This window comes from Phyllostomus hastatus, unplaced genomic scaffold, assembly GCF_019186645.2.
Source record: "Phyllostomus hastatus isolate PE091 unplaced genomic scaffold, TTU_PhHast_1.1 phas_scaffold_21, whole genome shotgun sequence".
Classification (NCBI taxonomy): Eukaryota; Metazoa; Chordata; class Mammalia; order Chiroptera; family Phyllostomidae; genus Phyllostomus; species Phyllostomus hastatus.
Window position 1 is genome coordinate 13,182,548 of NW_025334017.1, and position 27,700 is coordinate 13,210,247.

Here is a 27,700-nt window from a genome sequence, read left to right on the forward strand (position 1 = left end):
GTGAAAGGAATTTACTAAGTAAAAGTGTTATCTTTTCCTTCAACAGAACGTCAGCTTGCTTCTTGAAATATCCTTTCCAAATTCTTCTTCAGTTCAAACTGATTTTTAACAAACTTGAATATCCACACCATAATTAGGAAGCCAATTTATTCAGTTAATTTGCATCAGTCTAAAGAATTTTTCCTGACGATGACTTCCGTTCTGAGCACCAACTACTTTTTAATCCTGGTTAGGTTATTGCTAAGGATAAACGATTTCACATTTCTCATAAAGATGCCAGTCATTAAGAATATTAACACAAATTCCTTCCCCTTGAATGGAAATGAGCTGTCATTTTAGCCATGTTGCTGCGTCAGCCTTTCTATTGTCAAACACAACAAATGATGAGAAAATCAATTTACTCTTTAGAATTAGTCAAGTGAGGAATCCTTTGAAGTGGGGGTGCAGGGGTTTGCTTGGATCCTATAATCACATGAAAGCAAGCACTATATATATATTGGTAAAATGTTATGAAATTTAATAACTATTTGCTGCCATAGACCTTCCAAACAGAATCTATCTCTAAAAAAGAATTCCCCACTCCTAAAATAACATTTGATGGGCAACAGATGTTGTTTCAATGAACCCTTGTTCAGCTTAGTGAGCTGAACTAAGAATATATTTTGATCTGTATGAGGCACAGTCCAGAAAAGAGAAGTAACTATGCATGGTCTTGGTGTTGAGGTTGCTTGCAGAGTTTCAATATAGTTATTTACTCTAGAAAGCTTCTCTCATAAGGCAGAATGCAAATGAGCTTGTAATTAATAGTTTCTAAGGGTTGGAGGACGCCATACGTGCTGCTTACGAAAAAATCTACAGTTTTTTTGTAGTCTAAGAATTCGTGGAGAACAGCAATTCAATGGGTAGCCACAACCTTTTGAGTGATGTATGTCCCAGCGATGATTTGCAAGTTCCACCACTCAGTTTCTCCACTTATTAAGGGCCGATCGAGTCATTGTTCAAGAATGACAAGCATTTAATATTTGGAAATGACTAAATAATGAAGTGCCTGGATGCTATAGAAATGCCAGGGAGAAAGGGAGATTAATTTAAAACCACGATCTAGCACAACCATGACCTTGTTTTTGTAAATCTCAGGAGTAGAAAAAGAAATTACACCTAAAGCTTTGTTCCTAGAGCTGAGAGTTTGAAAATATATCAATATTAGGATGTTTCAGATGGAAAAAAAATCTGCTTATTATAACCTCTTGTCTGTGGAGAAGAGAAAAATTCTTTCTGCTGAAAGAATATAGTTAGTAAAGATTTAAATGACAAGAATGGACAGGCCCTCTTTTCATTTCTTTGCCTTTAGGCAGAACTAGAGTTAAGCCCTCTCAGAAAAGAGAACAAATAAATGCTTTGGTCCCAAAAATCTCCAGGTGAGAATGATAAAAATTAAAAAGAGCAGATGGGAAAAACTCAGGGGTCTTGAAATTAATAAAAGTCAGTTCCAGCTGGTGTAATTTCAGTTAAAATTCATAGCAAAATTCACTTTGCTATTGGGCAAATAGCCCAATAGCAAAACTCCAAAGGATGTGATATTTGGCACAAATTTTCTCTGAAAAATTCCACTTAGTAGTAGTGTCTGATCATTGTTCTGTTCACCTCCTGGTCATCTCTTTGGTAAGACATCTGATACTGGACACATGGGATAAATAGCAGTTTATTAGTCACCCATTCTAACAGCCAAAGAAGAAGGACACTGCACGCCAATGTGGGGTCACACAGAGGAGGAATTCTGAAACAGTGAACAAGAGGAGCTACTGCGGACAGGCCTTGTAGTAACAAGAGGGCGAGATGTACTCATTTTCAGAGGACAGTGTGATTAGCTTGTTTCAATGGGTTTGGGTTGGCAGGGAACTGAAATCTGTTTGGTTGAGGACCAGGCAGAGTGCAGCTCGCCCAGCTGTAGAGGGACTAGCTAGGTGGGGAGACTTTTCCACTGGGGGTACGGGGGTATCAGGTAAAAGTAGGAGAACTTACAGGCTGGGATCCTGAGAAGCTCACAGGTGTCCAGGCAGCCATGAAATCTTAGGCCTTACAAGCTTGTCATTCATGCAAGCTATATTGGTTTATACGATGTTCACGTTCCTCAACTTTACCTGACCTCTAAGAGTGATGTCTTTGCATACCTGTTGAATCTCATGTGAAAAGAGATGCTTTCGACTGGATTGAAAAACAGTTTTAACAGGCTTAAGCAGTTTTTCAGTAGTATCACAAGCCACGGCTATGTAATTAGCTGGATGACTATGCAGAAGTATCCTTTGCTACTCACTTTGACATGAATGAAAACAGGAAGAGAGACCTAAGTTATCCAGGCAAATTATATATTTAACTCTTCACCTAATTTTAATTTGCCATGAGGTAAATGCTGACCAACTTCAGACTTACAGCTAAGGGCCAAAAAATAGTCTATCTTGCTGAAATAAAGTTGTTCCTGCCTCCCACTTTTCAAGTAGAATATTGTCAGGAAACAGCCAGGTCGCCTATCTCTCATTTTCCCTGGGATGTAACAAGTGAGGAGAAATAACATGGAAAGGCCAATAGTCTCAGGTAGACCCTGACACCTGAAGTTAATGCTGGGCTGTTACAAAAATCTCGGGTAAGGCATTTAATCTTTCTGAATCCTAAGATCTATACCTTTTTTAAATGAGGAAATCAAACTAGATCAAGAGTTTTAAAATATTTTTTAGTAGTAAAACCATTGTTTCAAACAAAATTTAAACTCATCCTATAAAACAGGTAGAAATGAAGCTTCTTTGTTTGAATCCAATAAAGGGAGCTCAAGCCCAATTGACCTGACCTTCCCCTTGCATTTACTCCTTCCCTATCTGCCCCCTCACCCCAAGATTCCTGAAGCACTTCCTTGAAAGCCTAGGGCTCCTTGGAACCCATTTTGAAAACCAGCAGATGAGACACTATCCAAGGTTCATTCCAGCTGTCAGCTGAATGGAAAAAATTGCAGACTGTGGAGTCAGACTGAGTTTCACATCCTAGTTCCGTCACTTCCTAAGCTGTGTGACCAATTTTCCCATCAGTAAAGTGAAGACAAAAATAGTGCTATTGTAGAACAATTGTTAGGTTAGAAATGCATGTAAAGCGCTTAGCTCTCACCAGTGGGGGCTCCTACATGGCAGCTGTAGTAAAGGTTATGCCTTTGGCTTGAGCAACACATCCTGTGGGAAGATCCTATCCTTGAACTACTAAATTGCAACGAGACCTCTGTTATTCCTGAGGCTCCAACCTCAAGAACTCGAGGCTAAAATTCCTCTTTAAAACCTGAATTAGTTTTTATTGTTCCAAATTAGTGGAGGAGGGAAAATTCTTCTAATTCACTGAACATTCTGTATGCCTTAGAGAGCATGTGCTGGGTAGACACACCCCAAGTCTCTTAAATGACACCATGGTTGATCCTACCACCCCTGATGGAATTTAAAGTACATTGCTTTCATCAAAGAATAACAGGGGAGATGTCAGTAAGAACCCTTTAATACTAAGCCACAAGACATTCAGTACCTAACAGCTCATGGTCGATATTTCATCCCTTGTCATAAAACGATTCAGCCGAGAAGCTGCTGTTCATTTGCTGAGCTGCTGTTGTGATAGCCTGCATTCTTTCACCAGTGGTGGGGTTTCCCCTGGAAAATGCATCCCAGAAGTGTGTGATTTCTGAAAACCATACCTTTGGGGAATTTTCCTGGCATCCTATTAAAAGCAAGCACCACTTTATGGGTCTTCTAATGTGCAGTATAGTGGCTCAGTCGATGCCAGCATCCCTCACACACTTATGCTTTAAAGGGAGCTGACTCAAAGTTTAGACACTACTCACCACGAAAACTTCGACGATCCTTGCCACGTTTTATACAGCTTTTTTAAAAATATAAAAATTTGTAAATATGCATAAAAGTGAAGGATATCACAACCCCCCATAAGCCTACCCCATAATGTCAACATCAGTACTTCACCACCCCGCGCTTTCACCTGAGCCCGTGGAGGTGACAGGAGGCCCGATTCACTCCCCGACTGATGGCCCGGGTTAAAATCAGGTCAGCTGTCAGTTAAACTCAGTAAACACGCATTAAGTGCCCGCTTTGGGCAGCTCAGCCACCCCGGAGAACCACGCAGGTCCCCAACGCTACGAAGCCACAGAACATGTGAGGAATGACAACAGAAAAGCAGAATCGAAATCTGGGGAGGCTTTTGTGGCAAAAATGGGACCCGAACTAAAGTTTGAAGGAAATGGGAATGAAGACATTCCAGGCTGAGGAAGGAGATGTGCGCAAGGGTGGGAGGTAACCTGCCGGTGTTTTGGTGACTGACTCACATTCGAACGCGCCGGGGTAGGTGAGGCTGCAGGAAATCGGCGTGCAGGCCAATGGAAGCTTTGAATGCCAGGATGAGGAAGTTCCTTACTGTTGGAGCGCAGTGCCGGGAACGGGGCAGGATAATAATAATCTAATGAAAACAGGAGGTGCACAGGTGGGGCGGGAAGGTGGCAGAGATGACCCAGGCTCTAGGGTAAAGAACCCGCCTCCTGGGTTATTGCTGCCACCAGGAAAAGAGCTGAGACTGGTGGAGGATTAATATAGAGAGAGGGTTGGCCTGGCACAGGGAACTCCCTACTAAACCGTCATTAAGAAAACAAGAGTCCAGGAATCAAGAAAAGCGGCAGAAGCACCTGGTATGACTCTTAAGAAACATCACTGTTTACTAAGCACTTGGTGTCTGGAACTCCTGCCTTTCCAAATAACCACATCTTCCTCGTCCACTCCATCCTGCCCCAGGCGGCTACTGTGCTGGGTGCTGGGGGAAGGGGCTGGAACGCGTCCCTGGAAACCCCCGACTCCCCTCCCTCCACCTTCGCCCCTCCCCCCAGCGTCTCCCCGACTCCCCCCAACCTCCCACCTCCCGCCGACGCCGGCAGCCAGCTGCAGCTCCCTGTTTGTTTGCGGAGGTTTGCATACACAGATTGAGTTGCCTTTTTTCCCAGTCATTTCAACAGTGTCCCGAAATTCACCCTCAGTGTAACTTCTGCCTCTGCTCCTCCTCTTCTTGGAACTGCCTTTTGTTTGGCAGCCGTGGTTCTATGGGGGTGTGCGATGATTATAATCCTCGGGTTTATATAACTCTCTTCATCTTGCAAGCACTTGGCAGACTGTCCCTAATAAAGCTTCAGACTGGTGTCAGGCCTGGTGGCTGAGGCGGCTAATAGGATACCCCAGCTTGACGCTCGCTCGGAGGCCAGGAGGCCAGGAGGCCAGGAGGCCAGGAGGGAGGGCAGCGAGGGTCTGAGGCCAGGCCTTCCTGGCTGCCGCCCCAGTGAGGTCAGGGGAGTTAAGGAACAATGACTCTCGCCTTCAGGAGGAAGAAGGTGCCACTGTCACCTTATCTCTGCTCCTCTGCAGGCTGCCCGTGCCCAAGGCTTGTCCTCTAGAGAAGATTTTGAAGGCAGCTGTTGTAAGTATGATGCTCTGCTTTTTCTTTAAAAAGGAAGGACATGTACTTTCCTTGTTGTCTGGTCCATTTCATGTTATTTATTCACTCCCTTCATTCAGATTCTTACATGATGGAAAGTGTGTTTCTGGCCAAAGTTCTCCACCCGGTTTTGTCCCTCCTAAATAAACATAATGGGAGGAGTATGAGGTTTCTGTGATAATTCACTGAACCAAATAGCACCCAGGCCAGGTGCTGAAATTGGCCGCATTCACCAGGTCCTGGTGGTGCCTGACTGTTTTACACACATTTCACCCTAGAGAGGAGCCTTGGCTGTTCACCTGGCTTGTTAGGCAACAACTTGGATCTTCAGTTTCCCTGCTTTTGTGCTCACAGTTCCAGACAAATATAACTGGTGGAATTTTTTTTTTCACACTGTGAACTAGATGCCATCTTTCCTTATAGGCTTGAAACTTGCAGCAGCTTGTATAAACTCTATAAAACACAGCGACTCTAGTGGACCAGTGAATTGTTAAGTTTTTCACTGTGTAGCTGAAGGGTCTAAAGATGAAAGGAACGTGGTCTGGCAAGACCCAAAGCTTATGTCTCTGTAAAGAATGCTGAATTAACAGTATATATATCTCATGGATGATGCTCATTGCTTTGAGAAATTGTCTTTTAACACATGGGGAGTTTCAAACTCTTGAATGATACTGAGAAGCGTATGATTTCTGCACACGTTATAAAGTATGATTTGCTAATTGAACAAGCTGAAAAAATAAAGTTCTATTTTGGGTAGTTGTACAATTTACATTTATAAAACCATGATTGTAACTTAGTGCACTATGAGATACAGAAAATTCCTGTCTTTATTTTAGGTCAGAAAACTAGGGAATGTAATTTTGTAATAATGTAGAAAAGTAAGACCTCTCACTTTTAATAACATAAGTGCTCTGATTAACTGAGCTTGTCTTCAGATATGCAGATGTGCAAACAACAATAATGTGTGTGTATGTGTGTGTGTATATATATGAAATATATATATATTTAATTATCCTGAACTCTTACATTTGTTTTATCTATCTAATGCCCAGTATTTTACACAGTAGTATAATACCCAAAATAGACCAACTGGAAAGATTTTTTTATCAAGTTTCATAATGCAACAAAGTTATTTTTTCATTATCCAATAAGCATGGGAAACATAATAAAATTATGTTTATATCTAAGAGTTTGTTTATATGACATTTGCACTCAGAATTCTTTGGGGCTTCCAAAAAATTGTAAGGTATAATTAAAGATGAAAATGAGACCAAATTCTAGTTGTTTTTATCCCTAAATTTAAAAGTGATCTGTCAACACTAAATTCCATACTCCAGCTAATTTAATTAACCAAGATCAGCCACATAAGCTCCACGTTAGCCTCAAAGGCATACTAAGCCATAGCAGAAGGAACACAAACTCTGATGGGATACAATTTGAGGCTCGTTTTTTTTCCATCACCTGGTTATATGACCAGCAGCAAGATCTTTAAGATTTTCAGCCTCAGGTTACACCTCTATTAAATAAGATCAAGACTATTAACCCCAAGGAGAGGATCGTTGAAAGGAATAGAAGGAAGTAGTATGTGTAAAATATCTAGCACAGTGTCTGAAAATAGTGTTTCAGTCAATTTTAGGGCTTTTCTATTAACTCTTATTTTTTCCTTTGATTTTTTTATTCAGTTTCTTTATTTATTAAGCACCTATTACATACTGCCTGTTATGCTGAGCACTAATGGTTCAAAGGTGAACAAGATTAATATTCTGCCCTGGAAGAGTTCATAGTCTGAGGAGACAGAAAATTTTCTTAACAGTATAATACCTGCAAAAACCAAAGTGAGTTCAAGATTAAGGGACAGAATTGAGGCCAGAGTGATTATCTCTCCTAGTGAAAGTCAAAGGAACTTTCACAAAGATGATGTTGATTGTGTGCCTTTTAAAGGACCAGCAGGAATGTGGAAGGACATTCCCAATGGGAGGAGCTTTGGAAAGCAGAGGGAGTGAGAAAGCCTGGGGACAGGAACTGGTTTCAGTTGGTGCTAGAGTGTTGAACGTAAGGGGGCTGGAGAGTTAGTCAGGGGCTCAGTCTTAGGTGTTCAGGTGCTTCATGCTGAGGTGTGTGGACCAATTACTCTAGTGAAACTCGAACTTAAAACCGGACCAGCTCATGATCCACAAAAAGTTTGTTTTGTGGGTTCACATCGATGTAAAAAGCTTGGCCTGAAATGTCAACTACAGCACTAAGACATTATTTGGTTCAACAGACAGTGTTGTTTTTTTTATTGTTCGTTTGCAGCACAGCCATCTCAGTGATGGGAGCGTTACAACATAAGCTCCTTAACTCACTTGGGTTGGGCATTTTCAGGATCACTCATCGGTGGGGCAACAAGGGCAGACGTTGCATGGGGCTGAGAAGGTGGACAGTAATTATGAGCGATGTTTGAGGGAGATTTAATGTAGATCACATACTGTCCAGTGTGGAGTTGGGCTGGGAAATGCCTGTGGGTGACAATACTATAAGCTGGGAGTCCAGCTAAAAGACAAGTGGAGAATACAAGTGAGAAAAGCTGAGGTCCTGAGCAGGGCAGGTGGACAATAGGGCCCAGATCCAGAGACACTCAGAAGGTAGAACATTTTCAGCCTGGGGAATGAATAAAGGGAATGAAAGAAAAGGAAATGTCTATGATGTTAGTTTGGGCTTGGGCAACTGGGTAGCTCTCATGGAATCCCATAAAACAAGAGAAGGCACCCGTGTATGGGATAAAATTGAGTTAGTCGGGTAAACGTGCGGTTGAGATGTCAGGAAGCAGTTAGATTGCAATACTGAGTAAACATCAAAAGTAGGTTTTAAAAAAAATTAAATTGCTAAATATTTCTTGGAAATTTTAAAGAGAAACAAAGTCTAGACTCTCCCTACTATGCTCAATGCCTCCCCAAAGTGTCAGTATCCAGGATCGCCAGCCTCTGAGCTTTCATCTTGTATCCCTGCTGTTGAGTAGATGATTTTCCCATTAACTTTTCAACAGGAAGGCCAGGTCTAGGGCAGTCTTGCCAATAGCTATGTATACCCTCAGAAAAAGGGTAATTGTTACGTCTGCTGAGCCTTCAGAAATGAGCAGAGACTAGGGAAAAAATTGTGGACTAATAGAATATTTATTCATAAAGAATGCATATTTATTCATGAAGAAGCAGTCCTTTCCTTAGTGGGCTCTTTCACTTCCCTTGAATTAGGGGCCCTGCTCAGAGGCTAGAGTAAAGGAGGCAAATTCTAAGCCTAAAGCATTGCTTAGCCTACAAACCTTTTCCTCCTCCTTCAGTGTGAGCGGGAAGTTTTTCCCATGTGCTTGAATGGTACAAAATAGGGAAGGAGGGGTGGGTAACATTTGTAAATTTTTCAATGATGGCAAGTGGAAGAACTTTAACATTTAGAATGAATAGATAACAGCCTGATTAGCAGACAAGAAGCTGCAGCGTTTTAAGTCTTTGAGATCGGATTACTTGATAACCTTAGTTTTCTTACACCCTTACAACTATCTCCTGCTCAGCACTCAATCTTCTGTGGCAAAGCTTCTACCAGATTTCCTGGATTTCAGAGTTCTTACCCCACCTAAACACTTCAGATTAAATACCATTTATTACAGAAGGGGCTTAGCCCCAGACTTCATGACTAGTCTTGAAAAGTCACATAATATGTCTTCTGATGGGCGAAGTGTATCAACCCACGTATAAACCCATTTATGTGCCAGGTATAAACCAACCTGGCATACATTTACGATCCTATGTCTACCTGTAAATATAAAGAGTATCATCACTCATCAGAAAGATAATATATGTTTGAAAAGGGAGGGAAATGATAGTGTTTGGTTAAAATCTGAATTCTATTTGGCTCCTGATGGCGCACTTCAAACTTCTCCAAACTCCAGAAATTATCTTTGGCTTTGAAATTATTTTTTTAAAAAGGTTTCTATTGTTGCTAAAATGCTTCCTCCAGAAAATTACAAAATAAATGAAGAGTCCTGAAAAGGAACTGTGACTATCTCAGTTATACAAAATAATCACCAAATATATACTTTAAAATAAGATGAGTTCGCATCATGGGAAAGCTTATTGTTTAAGGAAGGAGCAGGACATACTTGGGGAATTCCCATTAGCACGGTTGAAAGTATGAAGAGTATACTGAGCTTCCATATATGGTGCTGGACATTCCTCAGTTACAGTCGTGGCTTTATAAGCAAGGGCTACAACTTCACAATCTTTTGGGTTTGCTGACATACCCAATCTTTTGGGTTTGCTGCAGGCTGGGTGCTGCCCGAGCCACCGTGCTCTGTAGGCAGTGTTTAAAGAGTGCATAGGGTACAGCTGTGCAGTCCCCCAGACACCTGAGTTCAGAATATTTTTGCATTTGCTTTCTTTCTGAGCTCCATGGAAAGCTGGAAGCTCCCCAAGTCTCCCTTGGGTTTGGCTTCCTGTTCACATGTTTTGTGGTCTCATGTCATTGTGCATGAAGTAATCGTCCCACATGCATGCACTGTCACCACAGCAAGATTCGTGCGGTTCAACGCAAGTTTTCTAACAAGGACATTTTGGACCTTCCAACAACTCCTTGGGGAAAGCAGTTTGGAACCAGTTATTTATTACTTAAGAAGGCCAAGGGAGCAAGGGCAGAAAGCACTTCTGCAGCAAGACTAAAGCCATTTGGAGGAGACAATTAAAGCACAACTGCCTAAGAAAAATAAACTTTTACCTTACACATCTGTCTGAATGTATATATGTGTACAGCATAGAAAAATACCTCCAGTTCACAGTTTAAAAATATCAGTTACTGTTTCAGCATTTCACTCTGAATGGTGCTAGTGTTTTCCACTGAGGGCTGTTATTTTAGTGACATTTTTCTGCAGCAAAATCTGATGAGTTTACGAAGTTTGAGAGCCAGGAAATGCAGCTCAGTTTCTGAACAACTGAGAAAGCCAGGAGAGTTAAGTGCCATCATCTACTTGCTTTATGGCATGGATTCGTAAGTGCTAAGTGCAATAACACTAATATAGAGAGAGCAGCCAAACCAAACTTTTCAAGTACAGCTCTTAAACCATCAAGCTTAACTTCCCACCGTATTATCAGCAGGTGAAATTCTGGCACACACCCACACTTAGTTATGAATGGTAGTGTCAAATCAATGGGCATACGTGCCAAAGTTTTATAGAATTTGCGAACAGGGAGGGATTTGGAGATCTTCCAATCTTATATTTTATTTTACCAACAGAGAAACTGAGTCTCTCTCTCTCTGTCTCTCTCTCTCTGTCTCTCTCTCTCTCTCTCTCTCTCTCTCTCCCTCTCTCCCCCTCTCTCCCTCCCCCCCCTCCCTCTCTCCCTTTCTTTCTCTGAACACAAACACACACGTTTCTGAGTTTTGTGCTGAGTCATTGCTGACAGAAAATGTCATAGCTCTGGCTTAAGAAAAAGGAAGGGTAAATGACCCAGAACGAGGCCAGTGGTCCCCCGTGCCATTCAGGTTTGTGTGGCCCAGCTTCAGGGCTGTGGGCCTACAATTTACCCTTGCTTCAAGAACCATTCAGGGTCTCAATTACATATTTTTGGCCGAAACTTTACTAAACTCGGAAACAAACCAAGGATCACTGTGTGACTAGGTCCTGACTATCCAGTGAATCTGTCAGTTCTTGGTAGTTACTAGGGCTACACTAAGATGGAACTATAGGATGTAGACAGAAATTGAGGTAAAACCCTTCCCCCAGGACCCTTAAGACTTTCCCAGAGAGGTGAGCCCTTGACTGTGCACTCAGCAGAAACTCTGTAACTAAATGCTGCATCCTGTGGCACAGATTTGCAGTGTTGGGGGACTGCTAGTGAGAGAAATCAATGAAAATTGAGGCTGTCAGGATATGGGACTTCAGCTGATCCCAGAATGGTGCTTAAAATTTGCATATGTGGAAGAAGTAACAGTAGACTTTTCAAGGTAAAGAACATCAGAAAAGAAAGTTTGAAGAGAGTCTCATGGGAGGGACCCGGAGGAAGCCCGGCTGATCGGAGCTCCCCCGCATCACCCAGCCCGATCAGTGGACCATGGAGCCCTCAGCATTGACTTACATACCCCTAAAACCTAGTTATAAATTACTTGAATTATATTATATAACCATCAATCCACAATAACAATATCACTATACTCAGATCATTGGAAATCCAAAATAAATTGCTAAGTAAATAAAAAACAAAATCATAAACCAATAATATTCTAAGGAATACTATTAATAACTTTCTAGATGATGCTGTTTTGTTGAAACTAAGGAATAAATTTGTTTTAGCCAAGTGTTCCTTAACGAAATTCTTAAAAAGAAATATTTTCCTAAACATTTCTATTTGCACATTTAGTACTCTGCCCACTGATAACGAATTATCACCAGTTGGAACTTATAAAGGCCTAAAGGATCCAGGCAGTACCTCTCCTGGGGTCAAGGTTATGGGTGTGAGAACTCTGCTGGCTCTGTCATCATATCATCTTGCTCTATTCTGGCAAATATGACTTCATACAGCTCAGCAGGAAGTATTTGACTCTTGCAAGTATACATGTATCAAGCAGGCATTTAGGCTGCCTTAGTTCTTTCTTTAATAGCCTGAAGCAACTTAATTATTACATTATTGTCCTATCCATTATAACGATGATAAATCAAAGTCTCCGTTTATACAACTTATGAAAACTCTGGTCTCATGCTATGAAAATGTCTTTTGATTGCAAATAACCACTACAAGGGAAGTTGTATCATTATTGCTGGCTAAAAAAAAAACAAAACTCTTTCCAAGTAATAAATATTGCCAGTGTTTATTGAGTGCTTATCATGGGCCACAGACTCCTCTAAATATTTTTACATGGATGTTTGCTTGTAATCCTCACATCAGCCCTATTAGGTAGATATTATATTTAATCTTCATTTTTTCAGAGAAAAAATACTGAAGCACAGAGAAATTAAGGAACTCATTCAAGGCCACACAGCCAATAAATGCTGTAGCCTGAAATTCAGGCATCTAATTCCAGGCCTGCTGCTCCTTGTAGAAGATCCAGAATAGCCACAGAAAGTTGTGATTTTAACATTGGGCTGTGCCAGCATGACCACAGCCAGATGCTTACAGCCTCACATTCAAATCCACACATTTACTTCAGGATATCACAAAGTGCCATGCACAAGTATAAATATGAACATGTATATGTCCTCCTGGAACATGCTTAAAATGTGAACATCTATGTGACGCTTCTAATAATCTGTAATGTTATCAGACATGGAAATAGAGAATATAGAGTTCTAGAGCTCATCCCCTCCCAAGAGAAGTGCAGGGGTGTGATCAAAGAGCCACCCGGGCTGGGTGTGCCGGATGACAGAAGGCGGGGTAAGTGGGTGGGGGAGCGAACTCCTGCTGGGAATGGGAAGAGTTGTGATAAGGGTGACGTGGGAGGAAGAGTCCTAGCGAACTCCTGCTGGGAATGGGAAGAGTTGTGATAAGGGTGACGTGGGAGGAAGAGTCCTGTAGCAACAGGGCAGCACCAGTGAGGCCCAGCTGCAACAATCTCCGCATAAGAAGGAAGTTTCTGGAACAAAGCAAAGGACTTGGAACTGACCACTTTTATCCTGAATCACCAGGGCCAGTTCAGAACCAGAGGAGATTCCAGGTCTTTTGTGTTGAGGGAAATAATCTCTGCCCATTACCTCTGAGATTCCCTTCTCTGTATTCTGTACACCAACATACAGTTGTATTCACTGGTGAAGAGGTAAAAAGAAAGTTCCAGATGAATGCCTTAACATTTACATGGGCAAGAGAAATATTTTTCAATGTAAAGGAAATTTTGAGTTGTTAGTGCTTGTCATTTTCCTATCCTTGTATCTTACAAGATGTGTTATATATCTTCTATTTTCTCTTACAAGGTATATATCATATATCTTATATTTTCTCTTCAATTCATATATTATATCCACATTCATATATAATGTGTACATGTTAAGTTGTGGTGTTCACAGCAGCAAGATTGCTTCACCAAATACTTAATACATTAAAATAGGTGTTTCCTCTTATTCAAGATATCTAAGTGGATTTCAGGCACTTAAATTTTTCAACTGCCATAAATGCAGAATAGAAACAAAACTAACCACTTGTAAATGCTTACTTTGCTATTTATCAAGTGATAGCTTGCAGCAACTTTAGAAGATTTTGATTCAGCACATTTTCCTTTAAAATAGATCTTATAACCTAAAATGAGACATCATTCAACTTTTAAACCTGAAACACTTTGTAAACTTTTAAAAAGATACTCTCCTTTATTGGCTTTATGAAATCCAGTCAAAGAATAATATGCAATGAATCTAATGGAAAGTCTTTCCCTTGAGGAGAGAGTCAAATGGAAACTTCTACAAAAGGACTAAATTACCCACAAAGCTTCAGAGTCTCTGGTGAGTGATTGTAAAAAAGTCAGTCTGGGTGAAATTTGGAGAATATTATTCCTAATGACATCCTCCTTTTAAGCTGTGAAATGGCAACAACGAATGGCTGGGAAATAGGAGAAATCACTGACAAAACACCACTGACAGCACTTTCGCGTTCCTCCATCCTAGGTGCTGACGGCCACCCACCATCATCGGAAGAAACTGAATTTGGCAAATGATATGCAGGTTTTCCAAGACAGAGTAATTGCTGAAAACCTTCAAAGGTACTCGTATCAAATATTTATCTCTCAATTAATTGAACCAAGGCACTAATTAACTCTGAGTGCTCCATGTCCCTTGACGAGGGGAACGGTTCACGGATGGGGAGTTTTTAAGAAACAGAGGAGTCCTCCGCCCTCCTGTGGCATCGTCCTTCTTGGGTGAAAGCTGAAAGGGGACTTAAATGTGGCAGAGCGATCTCATGAAATCAGTCTTCAGGAATGGCAAAAGAACCGTCTGAAAAATAGGTATCCAAAGAATATAGAACACTATTTACATGCCATGAGCTGTTCAGGAAGTTCAGGGGAAGTAGAGGGACAGTGACTGGCAGGCCAGCTACACCGGGTCATGTGCAGACTCAAGAGTCCAAACTGTATAGCTGTTCCCTGTCTTCTTCACAGCTGGCCTTCACCGTTTCTTGCCTTGGGCATATCACTAGCGCCAAGACTGCTGTGGGGCCAGGGAGGGTTATGGAGACCCGCCTGAACAATATAACCCTAGTTGCAAAAACATGCTAGTGATCTTGATTTACACACGCTTGCATTCCCATGAGTCTTTTCTCAAATGTTAACATTGAAAGGAGTTCCCTCCCAGAGGGGAGGGTTGGGTGGGTGGGCTTGATTGGGAGTAAAAGGGAGAAAACTGTTCTTGAACAATGATTAAAAGAAAAAAAGAAAAAAAAAGAAAGGAGTTCCCTCCCACGTCCAACCAAAACTAATGCAGTGGAAACTGTTGAGTTCCTCTTGATTTCTAGTTGTAGCTTTTCAAAATCTTTGCCTTTTGTTTGATTTTATTTAAACCTTGTATTGGCCCTGGCTGGTGTGGCTTAGTTTGTTGGGCATTGTCTGGGAAATCAAAAGGTCGGGAGTTCGATTCCTGGTCAGGCCACATGCCTAGGTTGAGGGCTCATTCCTGGTTGGGCATGTAGGAGACACACTTGGTCCATGTTTCTCTCCCTGTCTGCCCTGGCCAACTGGTAGTCAAAAGGTTGTGGTTTGATTCCAAAGTAGGGGTGCATGCCTTGGTTTTGGGTTCGATCTCTGGTCCAGGCATAGGCAATCCCTAGTCTGGTGCATGTGGGAGGCAACCAATCGGTGTTTCTCTCTCCCTCTCTTTCTCTCTCTAAAAGCAAAGAAATGTCCCTAGGTGAGGATTTAAAAAAAAAAAATAAACCTTGTATTGGCCCTGGTTGACTTCAAAAAAGTCTTAATCACTAAAATGTTAATGAACCTCACAAAACAAAACAAAACAAAATGAAGTCTTCAACAAGTCTGGCCTTAATATACTTCTCTTTCCAATACTTATAGAATTAAACTTTTTTCTTGTCTTCATACTATAAGTGGCAAGTGAAGATGGGAAATGGTCGAAAGTATATGGGAGACTGCAGTTAGTTCCTTGGCATAAAATCATGGTCACTGGCAGTCACTCCTTAATTCTCGAAGCTTTGTCTGCAGGTGCTCTGGGGAATTACCAGTTATGTATTGGATGCTGGTTATCCACAAGTTCAGTCAACAGTGGGAGAAGACTGTTGCAGTTTAAGGCTCCTTACTTCAAAACTCTAAACAGGAGAGGAAAAAATTCCAAAACAGAAACTAAAAAAGATGCCCATTTAGGAATAATTTCAATAAATGGTGGAACTGCAACTTCCTAAGAGCTCTTTCCTCATCTTCTGGTGTCAGTTTTCTAACCTTTTCATTGTGAATCTCTAGTCGAACACATCACTTTTTCTGTAGGAAAGAAAGAAGCTGGCCTTCAGGATCATGCCATTCAAAATTAACTATAGAAGAGTGTGGAAAACCCTTAGTACTGGAATTCTCCTATACTTCCCAATGGGTCCCCGGGAAGACCTGGTGTCTCAATGCCATCTCTTAGCTTCTCCTGTGTATGGAGAGGCCACTTCTATGGAATGCCGTGTTGTTTAGTATCTTGCCAGCAATCTTTCGTTTCACACTTTGCTTCAGTGGGTAATTTCACCACTTTAAACATAATGTCCTTTTCATTTCTCAGCATGTTCTTATTGAGAAAATAGAAACGTGTTTAATATTGGATCAAGTTAGAATCACTTGTTCAGATTTAACATACATGACACTTTTTTTCCTTAAAAATCTGTGGACCTCTAGTATGAGCAGGCTCCAGTCTGCTTTTTCTGTCTCTGGGCTGGAAAATTCAGCCTAACCAGCTGCCCGTGTCAGAGATCTCTGCCCCTCCTCATCTGTCATTTGAGAAGGATTAGATAGGTAGCCGAGTCACTTCCCACCACCACACTGTATTCATCGGTCTACAATCCTCCCATTGGGGAAATTCTGTAGAAAGAAACCAGTCCTTTGTGTGTGTGCTCCGAACAGTCAGGTTTATAAAATCAGGACCACTTTAATGGACCTTAGGGTTCAAAATGCTGCCCTGTACATTTTTGATTGCCTGTCTGCTCGTGTCACCTGGGTAATAAACTTCTTTCATTTAATATTTTTCCAACTTTAAAAACTGCTTACCTGCAGCTCATTGAACTTGGCCTCGCCTCCAAAATACATAATGCAAGAAACAGAACCAGGAGATGTTATAAGGCTGCCCCAGCATTTCCTGACTGTTCAATTGCCAGAAGGTACTCTCCTGTTCCAAGCAGACATAGGTTGGATTCACATATAGTAAGATACCAAAAGGACAATTAAATTTCACAGCTTGGGGGAGATTTTGAGGGTTCTTGTCAAAAATGTTCACACCTGTGGAACAGACTGCTATTTCTGTGGAGTCTAGTTTTTGGCTTGAGATACACCTGCCAAAATCTGAATGGCTGCTCTTGTACCTTCTGGACTCAAACACTGCCCTGCCAGACAAGGGTTGGTGTACAGACGGATAACTTGAAACAGCGACTGTGTTGTTCGTAAGGAAATTAAGATGTTTCCTAGCCTTGTTCACACCTACTTGGGATGGAAAATTTTAGCATAAGCCCTCCTTAGCTGTGCCTCTCTGGTATTTTTTTAACATTACTTTAACTACTTAAGGTATATTCAATACATCAATTTCAATTTAAGTGATTTTAAGAAAATAGTTCACAGACTATAATACTGAACTAAATCTCATCAAGGACTCGATTTCTAATGTGGACCCTAACAACTACTAAAATTATCTTCATCTTGGTATCCAGTGAGCATTAAAGTCTTGGTGCAGAATATAAGGGGTTGAGTTGGGGTGCTAAGAAGCAAACTGTTTGTGATCGTTTCTCATTAATGTTTCTCATTAAAGAGGGCAATTTATTACACAAAATCCTAATGTTAAAATAATGTATTAACTGTAAAAACAATATAGTATCTACCTAATAGGTAATTATTTAAGTGTTCAAAGAAACACACACACCTAACCCAAGCTTACGTCTTTCGTATATGATTATATGTTATGTGGAATCATAGAAAATTGCTGCTATTTGACTATTTATGACCTACAAAAGCAGCAGATTCATGTGGTCCTGCCTAATATTTTACATAATTGGAGTCTTAGAGAAGGTACAATTTATTCTGATTTTTTTACTTACCTTTATATCAAAACTGCATAATTTCTGCATTGTCTGCATAGTTCATATTTTAAATTCATGCATTGTGTTCACGATGGATGTGGAACATATAAATTGATGTGGGACATAATAGTTGATTTTGATTATTTTTCCTGCAAAAGGCATCATAAAATACCCCACAATCAATTCCCTTCTTCACATAGCCACTCTATTTGGTTGCTTTTTTAATGCCAGTTTTTAAACTAGTGTCTTCTCCTGCATTCTCCTTTCATCCCCCTGAAATTAAATACTTTCCCACGCGAGTCTGCTTATAAACCCAAGCACTAGAGCAAGCGTTTGTGTGCACAAGCACAGAGATCTGCACACATGTGTGGATGCAGTTAAATGGATCTGCTTGGACAGTACATCCACAAAGCCGACCAGTTGGTGTTAAAAGAAAATACCAAACTCCAGTGGGATGAGCAGCATTGTCCTCAGTAGGCGGTGCACATCTTTAGCTGGATCCTCTCCACTCTCATCTGAGACCTGTCCCAGCAGATGGCCCTCTCAGGATGCTTTGGCTGCCAATAGAACAGTGCTTTGTCTAATATGATGAGGAAACAAACCAACCAGAGGAAGACCCTTTGCTCTTGCTATAATGATACATACGGGCAGGAAGTTAAGAGGAAAACAACCATTTCCCTGGGGATGAAGGGTGGGGAGTAGTGGGGAGGGAATGAGCAGTCAATTATGATGAGGGTGGGTACTGGAGGACTGGGACAGTCACAAGTGTAGAATCAAGAAAAAAGAATGTGATGATGTCATTCTTACTGGGACAGTCCCTGAAATGAAATCGGGTCAAACACAATGGTCGTGTACTATACCCAGGACCATAAGTGTTACAAGAGATTACTTTGTATTGTAGTAATGCTTTTCAGGAAGGGTCTAATGGTCCTGCTCACATTAAGATAGCCTCAAGACATTTTCAGCATATGAAGGGCAGAATGATTCCATGCAGTGCTGAAATGGCCTACACTAGGTTCACAACATTTGTTTAAGGTCCCTACACCCCAGTTTAGGATAGAAAAAATGTCTGCATTCCTACAACACAGTGAATTTCAAGAAGCAGAATGCAACCACACAACATGGTATCAGGCCAGATATTTTAAATTGGTGCTTTTTTTTGTAGGATAATTTTGAATGGCAATTTGAAGTTAAGATAGAATATATTTATCAATACAAAGTTGGCACTTCTTGAAAAAAAAATGCTGCCTTGTACCAAGTTAGGGCATTTTTAAGACTGATTAATTCTGCTTGCAGAAGAGGCATTCGATCTGTGTTGATCTTGAGCTCCCAGAGCCCCTGTGGGCAGATCTATTTGATTTTGGGTCCCTTCTCTCAGTGGTGTCCCAATTTATCCTCATCCATCTGCTCAGATTTCACAAGAGGTCATCACCATTACAAATGAAGTTTAGATTTTCTAAGAAGTTATCCCTGGAATAGTTAGTTGATAAGCTCAAATCCTGTTATTAAGATTCTGTTGTTTTTGTATTAATAGGGCTTAAAACAAGTAAGTCATTGAGGGTGGCCTTAATTTTTTTAGGATATTTTTGCTGTGTGAGCCTTTCTAATAGTAGGACTGGAACAGTATAGGCTGTTACAATGGCATCTGCAGCTTAGAGAATTTGCAACACTTAATGTTCAGTTTTGATGAACCACTAGTCTTCAGGTGCATGTATATACATATTCAGGGTCAAGGTCCTTCTTTCTTGTAGACTATACAAAATGTAAAAATAAAATTACATTATAGTGGGAATTCATACTTGTTTTGTGATTCTGCTCTCAAATCATTAGAGAATTTTGGGTAGTAATCTAGGGTGAAAAGAAATAAGTGGTAGATTGTGGTTATCAAAATAGAAAGAGGCACATTTTGAAGGAGCCCTTTTGGGGGCAGATTGTAACATGAACTTCAGTGATTTCTGCCTCCCGTATTTTTAAATTAAAAGTAATTAGTCTATAGGGCCTTTGATATAGAACAGTTATTTAAAAATTAAAAAAGTAACCAAAATACTTTCAAACAAATGGTCAGCATCATCAGAATTCCCAGGTGTTCAAGACACTATCTAATTTTCTTTTCTGTTTATTTTCTAGTAGGTTAAAGAACTCTAAGTCCATTGTCCATAGCCACTTGACAATAGCATCTAAAATGCAGGTCTCACTTTAAGCAAATCCATTATATGCGAAGCAAGTAAATCAGGCATGGTTTCCTACCATGGGATTCACCATAAAATTAATTTAAACATTATGTGCTTTTACGGTTTACCCCCCCCCCCAACTATTTGATGCATTTTCAGCATTAAAATGTACTTATTTATTACATAAAGTAGGAGTGCCCCAGCAGATTAAATCCATCCTACATATTGCTAGGAGTCGGTCCAACCAGACTGGTGGTGTCAGCAAGACCAGGTGGCTACAGGAGAAGGCCAGGCAGCCTCCCTAGCAGCCATTCAGAGCAGTCAGAGCCCATGCTCTAGGGATATAGGTGTTTCTGAGTATCTCTCCTGGTGATAATGGTACCATAATTCAGCCAGTCACAAAATTCTGCAGTCCAAAGAACAATGCACTGAGAGTTGGTTCCAGTTTTAGACAATTTTAGACATTTTATTTACTACATAATTTTCTACAAAATTAAAATATACTTGTACCTCTTCCCTCACCAAGCTGTTATAAACTTAAAGAAAGCAAAAGTACATTTGGAGGGAGCAGATGTGTGGAGCCACTCAAAGGTGACCTATCGCTCTCATTGCAATATTAAAAGACTAAGGTATTCGTGGTAATCATTAGTTCCCATCATACGGTGCTATTCCCAGCACCTTATTTCTCCGTCATTATTTTTTTAGTTTTATGTCTCTGCCAGTAAACTAATCCCAATGTGTATTTTTGACGGTTGGCAAAAATTCAAAAATGTTTTGCAAAGAAGTTAGGCTATGGAATCACTCAGATTATAACTTTGCATTCAGTGCATTTTAAAGAAAAGCTTTAGAATTAAGTTTCTGTACTTGCTGAAGCATTAAACACAGAAGTGAACAAAAATTAGCATGTATTGCGTGATACTCTTGTAGATGTTGGAATTCGGCCAGAGATTGACTCCAAGTAATTTTTATGATTAGAAAAAAGATGTGTAAGATTAATTCACCACAGACGGGTGCTGTTGCTTTTAATATCTTGTTGATTGTCTCCTGTTGTGCCCTAACATGGACTGAGAAATTGTCATCGTCTGTGTTCCCCAGGCAGAGAGGCCAGAGACAAAAATTAACATCACTCTGCTCACTGTCATCGCCCATCACAAGACAGCCTTTCTCGTACGGAAATCTTCAATTTTCTGGTTGCTTTTCCCACCCTCAAGCATTGATTTATAGAGGGATTTCTTTCAAACATCAGCTGCAGTATCAGCTTAGTAGTTTGCAAGTGCTGAAATGTCCCTTTTGGGTGACAGAAGAGGAATGTAATTTACATTTCTCACTTGGAAGTCCGTCTTCATTTAAAGAACTTTCTCTCTGGTTTGGAAATGATAAAACAGTTTTTATAGTATGACTTGTGTGCATATATATACGAATAACATATATATTGCAGTGACAACCAACTCCTAAATGTGACAAACAATAATTCTGACTATCAAAACAGTAATTGTTTTTCTCTCCGTGACTCACGGAAGTTCATTCATCTTCCTGACAATCAGTAGGCTGAACCATGGCCTTTGTGGGTGTCTGAGAATGTAGTCTGTGCTGTTAGAGTTGATATAAAAGGAGCCTTTCCTACCTTAGGGAGCCTTTGGGGGAAGTTCAAGTGCTATTACCAACAAAGGTGGTTGTGTCTTCTTAAAATGTAACTCTTTCTCTGATTTATAATGGCACATGAAAGAAGTGTAGCATAGTGGTTAGGAGCACAGATTTGGGAGCCAGACTGCCTGGGTTTGAGTCCCTGCCATGCCTGTGTTAACTGTGTGACTTAATTAATTCATGTTTTAGTGTCCTTACCAGAAAAATGAGAGCCGGTAATAATACCAACTTCATTTCCTTGTTTACAAGAATAGGTGATTTCATATGTACAAAGGGCTCTGAGCATTGCCTAGCACTTAGTAAGTGCTTTATGTCTATTAACTATTATTTCTCATGGACATTTTAAAAATCCAGAAATGCACGAAGTAGATAGGTTTCATAATCTTGTTCTGCCTATAGATCCATACACTTAAATACACACACCCACAGAGTCACTGTACCAGGCACTGGTACCATGGAAACCAGTCATGGGCCATGGCACCCAACCCAGGGAAGCTGGTGATGGCCAGGAAGAGGACCTATGTGCTTCCCAAATAATAGCAATAACAATATCTGATGTCCACACACTTAAGATGTGCATTTGCACACTTGTAACAGTTGTTGAGTCCGATGATATGATGAATGGGAAAGCACTTTGAGAGTATATTATCAGCAATACATAGAGAAAACTTTTTTAAAACCAACTTTAATTTTCTAATTGCTGATTTCCCGTTAGATTTGTTTAGCCTTAGGTTTCCCACCATTCAACCAGGACTTGGCTAACAAACATTAACAAATAAAAACTAATAACCACTAAAGTCCAGTACAAACATTCTCCTTATAGGGACTGTGATGATTCATTGGGCCCAGATGCTGATCCCAAACAGGCTACACATTTATTCTCTCATCCAGACTCGCAGGCAGCTTCACGGGGCTGGATGTGGAAATCCACAGAAGTGTGAGATGGGTGTGCCCCATGAAAACTTGCTTTAATCCTGTATTTGTATATTATATGCATGTGATGACTTTTTACAGCTATCACTATTTAAACGATAATGTAATTCAAAGCTCCGGGTTGACAACTACAAAGAGCCTTACTTTTCTATATGTGCCATTATTATGATTCCCTTGTTGAAAAGAGAGAAAAAAATACCCTTAAAAAATGATGGGTAGAAGAAGTCTCACAAAGAGTGGTTTCCTATGTGTTTTGGAGACTTTTCACAGAGTGGAGAGCACTAATTCTGCTTATATCTTATACTTCTTAAAAAATTTATATATACAATTTAAAATTCTAATCTTAAACTAATAAACTTGGGCTTTGGTGTGTCCACTTCTCTGTATCTGTTGCACAGTATGTAGGTGTGCCAAGAGCTGGCAGGTCCCTGCTACATGGAAGAATGTAGAAAAAGTACTTTGTAAACAAGTACTGTACACCCCATCCCCGCCCCTCAGCATCTCCCAAGTGAAAATGAAAGGTGATCATTAGCATGGCGCTAAATGAGCAACAGTGAGGTGGCTGCCCATTGTGTAGAGACTCATGTGCAAACCTTTATCAGGTCATCTCAGTATGACAGGAGAGCACAGTACTGTGAAGAGACAATGGAGATACTCTGCCATGTTACTATCTTGTGGAACTGGGCAAGTTGCACAGCCTTTTGAGTCTCAGGTTGGTTGCCTTTGGTAAAATGTGGGTAACTGCATTTAGCTCCCGGTGTTGCAAGGGACCCAGAGAGAAGGCGTGTGCAAATGCCAAGCCCAGGACCATGTGGATAGCGTGTATCTGAGAAACACATGTTTCTCTCATCTTGACTGAGCACAGAGCATTCTCCACTCACAAGTTAGCCCTGTGTAAGTTCCCAGCCTATCCCCGCTAGGATCCCTGTCCCCCTACACAATGCTCTAGGCAGGTCATGCTTCCTCAAGCCCGCACTTCATAGATGGAGCCCTGTAATTTAGATACGCCCGGAATGCCCTTTCTAGCAAGAGCTAAAATGCCATGCATAACTTTTCTAAAATATTCCTTGATATTGCCAAAATTTGATTATTTTTTCTTTCGAACTCCTGTGAACTTTATACTTTAATTATGGTTTGTATTTATTTAAATATCGTTTGTGCCACACAGGCATTTACATGTCTGTTTCTTTCTGCTTTAGCTTAGTGCTTTGCAGGTTCAGTGCACAATGTAAGCTTATTTTTAATATAAAAAAGTGGTAACTTCTGGTTTAAAAATATTGAGCTTTGTGACTTGCCGAAGGGAGGCATCCATGCTTTGGTTTAGGCCGGCTCCCTAGCAGTAAATTGCAAAAATCACTTATACATTTTTTCTTTTATTTGCTAAGTATTTCAATATTTAGAAGGCTCCTGTGCAAACAAACCCAGAATTAAATATTGAGCAGGAGCCTGTGGCCCAGCATTTGTCTTGAAGTTTAGTGAAAGATACCGGGTACATATGGAGCTGTTAGGAAAGGCAGGAACCTCATGGGGTAATAAATGAAAAAATCCCCCAAATCTCTTTGCCATACATCAGCAATTTTCAACTGTTTTCATCTCATGGCACTCATAAACTAATTACTAAGATTCTGCAGCACACCAAAAAAATATATTTTTCACCGATCTGACAAAAGAATAGGTATTATTTTGATTCATTCACTCCAGATGGTTATTGTTGTGTTGGCTTGTTGTCATTTTTTCACTTGAAAATTATGGGGAAAGAGATTAATGTTCCTGACTAAATAGTCAGGTATTGCATGTTTTAAAAATTCTTGTGGCACACTGGTTGAAAATTGCTGTCATACATCAATGTTTCATAAAGGGAGCTTGTTACAAGGGATCACTCTAAAAGATCAGAATCCTTTGGACGTGGAAATTCAACAGGGACAGCTATAAGCCTAATGGTGCAACCATTCATGGCTGAGGAACACCAACATGGAGGCGGTAGAAAAGCCTGAAATGAGGTGATTTTATGAGCACAGAGCACTCCAGAGCTGTTTGACCATACTCTTAAGGCTCGATCTTTCCGAGGTCTCCACTAAATGGCCCCTGATATTTGTTCAATGAGTTCCTTCCACACTCTCTGGTCAGAATTTGAATAGCTCTCAGCCAGGTGTAATGCAGGTTGTTCATTTTACAGCCCCCTGGTGATTGTGGAGTCTCACCCCACACATCTGTAGCTTAATGTCCAGCCAAGGACTCCTCCATACAGACCTCTGGAGTTCTTTCCCTTTCTTGTGCTCTCCTCTTATACTCTACCCCACAAATTCTACCTCACCTCCCCCAAATCCTCAGCTCTACCTGGGTTCCCCTCTCTGTGTCATATTCTAGAAAGTGTCTCTGGTGGGACATACCTCACTTCTGTCTCTTCTCTCAATGACCAGTCTATTTTCCTATGTCTGAGATAGTTGCTTCATATATTTTGTTTTTTGGCTGATTCTAGCAAGAGGACTAGTGTGATAGGACAAGTTACTCTATCTTGGCTGGGAATGGAGTCCCACCACATTTGCATTCAAACTTTGTTTCTTTCTTTTTTTTTTCTCCCACTAATCAGTAAGACCTTTTAGGACAGCGGTAGGATCTCATTCAACTCTGTTTCCAAAGCCTAACATAAAGTTTAGCACATGGCAGCCATAATCAATGTTGTTGAAAGAAAGGATGAATGACTATTTTTAAATTGATTCACAATATTTAGGGTGTCTGTATTTAGTTGAGACATTGATGTAAATATCTAAGAATGTGCTTTTTTAAGCAACAGAGAAAAATCTGTTACACAATTGAATTCATATGAGCTACAGATCAATGCTAGGGTTAAGCTACTTAACATTCCTTACAGCTGTAACACGCCACTCTCCAGAAACAGAGATCACGTGTTTTCAGGTACCCATGGGACAGTAAGGACAAGTTATTCTAGAATTAAAAGTAGTGTTGCCTGTTTTCAACATTCAGTCCACACAGTTGACAAATGCAGTTATATCCCTTCAGGGACACCTGCCTCTACACATATCTGGGGATTATAAACTTTCATTTTACTTAACTTTAGTCTTTTCAAGGGGCTATAATGGCTTTTCCTTTAAATAGCAAGATGAAGTGAGCTAGTCTTTCAAAATCTACCTGGCTTTCTTTCTATGATTAAAATGTAGATTTACAAATTAAAATTATGATCAAACTGCTATGAAGTGCACCAATAGAGCAGGAAAGAAATCCTGCATTTTCATGTTAAAGGTTCCTTTCGGGAAGCTTAATACAACACCTGCACAGGGGGTTGCGTATAAGAAATATCTGCTTGTGGAAGTCTCTTAAAAATTGACAATGCTTAAAATCTTTACACATGGGTATATTTCTCATAATTGGAATACTTTCACCTGATTATTTAAAGAGTTCCAAAATTTCTAAGTATTCCAGTCCTCCCCCCACACACTCACACACGTGCACAGAAAAATCACATTACTGATAAGTTATTCCTACTCTATAGGTAAGTTCAGTGTTCGCACAGTATTTTATTATCAAAAACACAGCCTTAGAGTATTTAATGTCATTTGATCCACAGGATTCTTAAAATTCCCTTTTTTTTAGTGTATTTCTAATTTCTTTCAATGAAAGGCGGCAGGTTTTTGTTTTTGTTTTTTGGTGAAGGAACTCAACTGTGAATGAGATAGCAAATCGGTTGGTTCAGTCTTCTAGTTACCTTCAGCCAGTCACCTTTTCATCTTTGTTCTTTGATTACACAACCGACCAAGTGGAAATAATAATTTGCTCTCCAAGTGAGAGTGAAGGACCCCTGAAATTCTAATACAGGGTAACAAAAAACTGAACAATAGTGAACTCAAAAAGTTCATTATTCAGGGAACTTTTTCAAAATAACGATTGTACTTGTTTAAAGCCTGCGTGAGACGCTGTTTAAAGAGCAGTTATTTAAGTTTGTGGTCCCAGACCTGTTCAAAACGAAAGGTTTTATTTCACTTTGTTTTTCTCCAGCATTTACCCCCTTGGTTTACATTCCCCAGTTAGGAATTTAAAGTGAACCTTTGCCAAAGCCTCAGGTTCCACCTGGTTTGGGGTTGAGACCACATGAAGCCACTGAATTTTGCATAGTTTCCATTTGAAATGATATATCAGCTTAAGTTTTTTTGCAGATTGAGCCAGGCTTGCAGGAAACTTGGCCAGGCTTTAGATGAACCTGCTCTGAGTTTTGATTTTATATCAGACCCTAAAATCAGGCCACTCCCCTAGTTCAGTCTTTCAAAAAGCCCTTATTATGATGTCCCCAGAGTGTGTATAATCATTTCTAGAGGCATGACAACACCTTGTTTCAGTATAGTGAGGGGGAGGATTTCTCAGCTACTTGGAACCTATTCTGACTGGGAAACCAGACAGACTCATTCATAGAGGCTCTGGTGTCAGGCGTAACATTTAGGGGAAAGAATTTCTTTTGAAGTCTCAACAAAAGGGTTTTCAACTAAATAGCTCTGAGAGACCAGGTTAATTCACTTTTTCCTTGGTCCCTTTCCTTTACTTAATGCCTTCATTAATTCATCAAATATTCACTGACCACCTACCACATGATGTGCTGAGCCCTGTTCTAAGGTATTCACAATACATCAATGAGCAAAATACATAGAAATCGCAACTTGTGAGGCAGCAGCGACCAGAGATCTCAAGGAAGAATATTCTGGACAAAGAAAACAGCTTGGGCAAAGGCCCTAGTGGGGAATTATTTCTACATATTAGAGGAACCACAGTGAGACCATTGTGATAGACAGAAATGGAGGAAACAAACAAACACATGGTAGAGAATAAGGTCAAACGAGTAACAATAGGCCCGCACATGACCTGTAGGCCACGAGAAGGGTTTTGGCTATTTCCCTAGATGAAAATGTAGGCATTATGTGATTTTGTCTAAAGAAATTCTGCATTTTGATTTATATTTTAAAAGGCTCTATTAATCTGTCATGTTGAGGATAGACTATAAATAGGCAAAGATAAAAAGACAAGATTTATTACAAGACTACCGGGATAAGAGTGCTTCAGATTTAGTGATAGTGGAAGTAGCATGGAGTCCAATGCTAGCTATTTTTGAACACAGAGACCACAGCATTGCCTAATTGATTGAATGTGGTGTATGGGGGAAGAAAAGAAATGAAAAGGGAAGAATCAAGGATGTGTCAAAGATTTGGTTCAAGCAACTGAAAG

The 27,700-nt window shown here is 40.3% G+C and overlaps 1 protein-coding gene across 4 annotated transcripts in view; it reads left to right on the forward strand.

Moving 5' to 3' along the window:
- SULF1 (sulfatase 1) overlaps nt 1-27,700 on the forward strand; it is a 155,693-nt gene that overhangs the window by 18,523 nt on the left and 109,470 nt on the right. The window contains exons 2-3 of one of the 4 annotated variants that reach the window (XM_045861204.1): nt 5,445-5,496; nt 14,126-14,220. The exons of 1 other annotated variant lie outside the window; for it this stretch is intronic. The gene's annotated coding sequence lies outside the window, so the exon portion shown is untranslated. Of the gene's footprint in view, nt 1-5,215; nt 5,497-14,125; nt 14,221-27,700 lie in introns of those variants that run through there. 2 more of the 4 variants (XM_045861205.1, XM_045861206.1) reach the window with 2 other exon arrangements.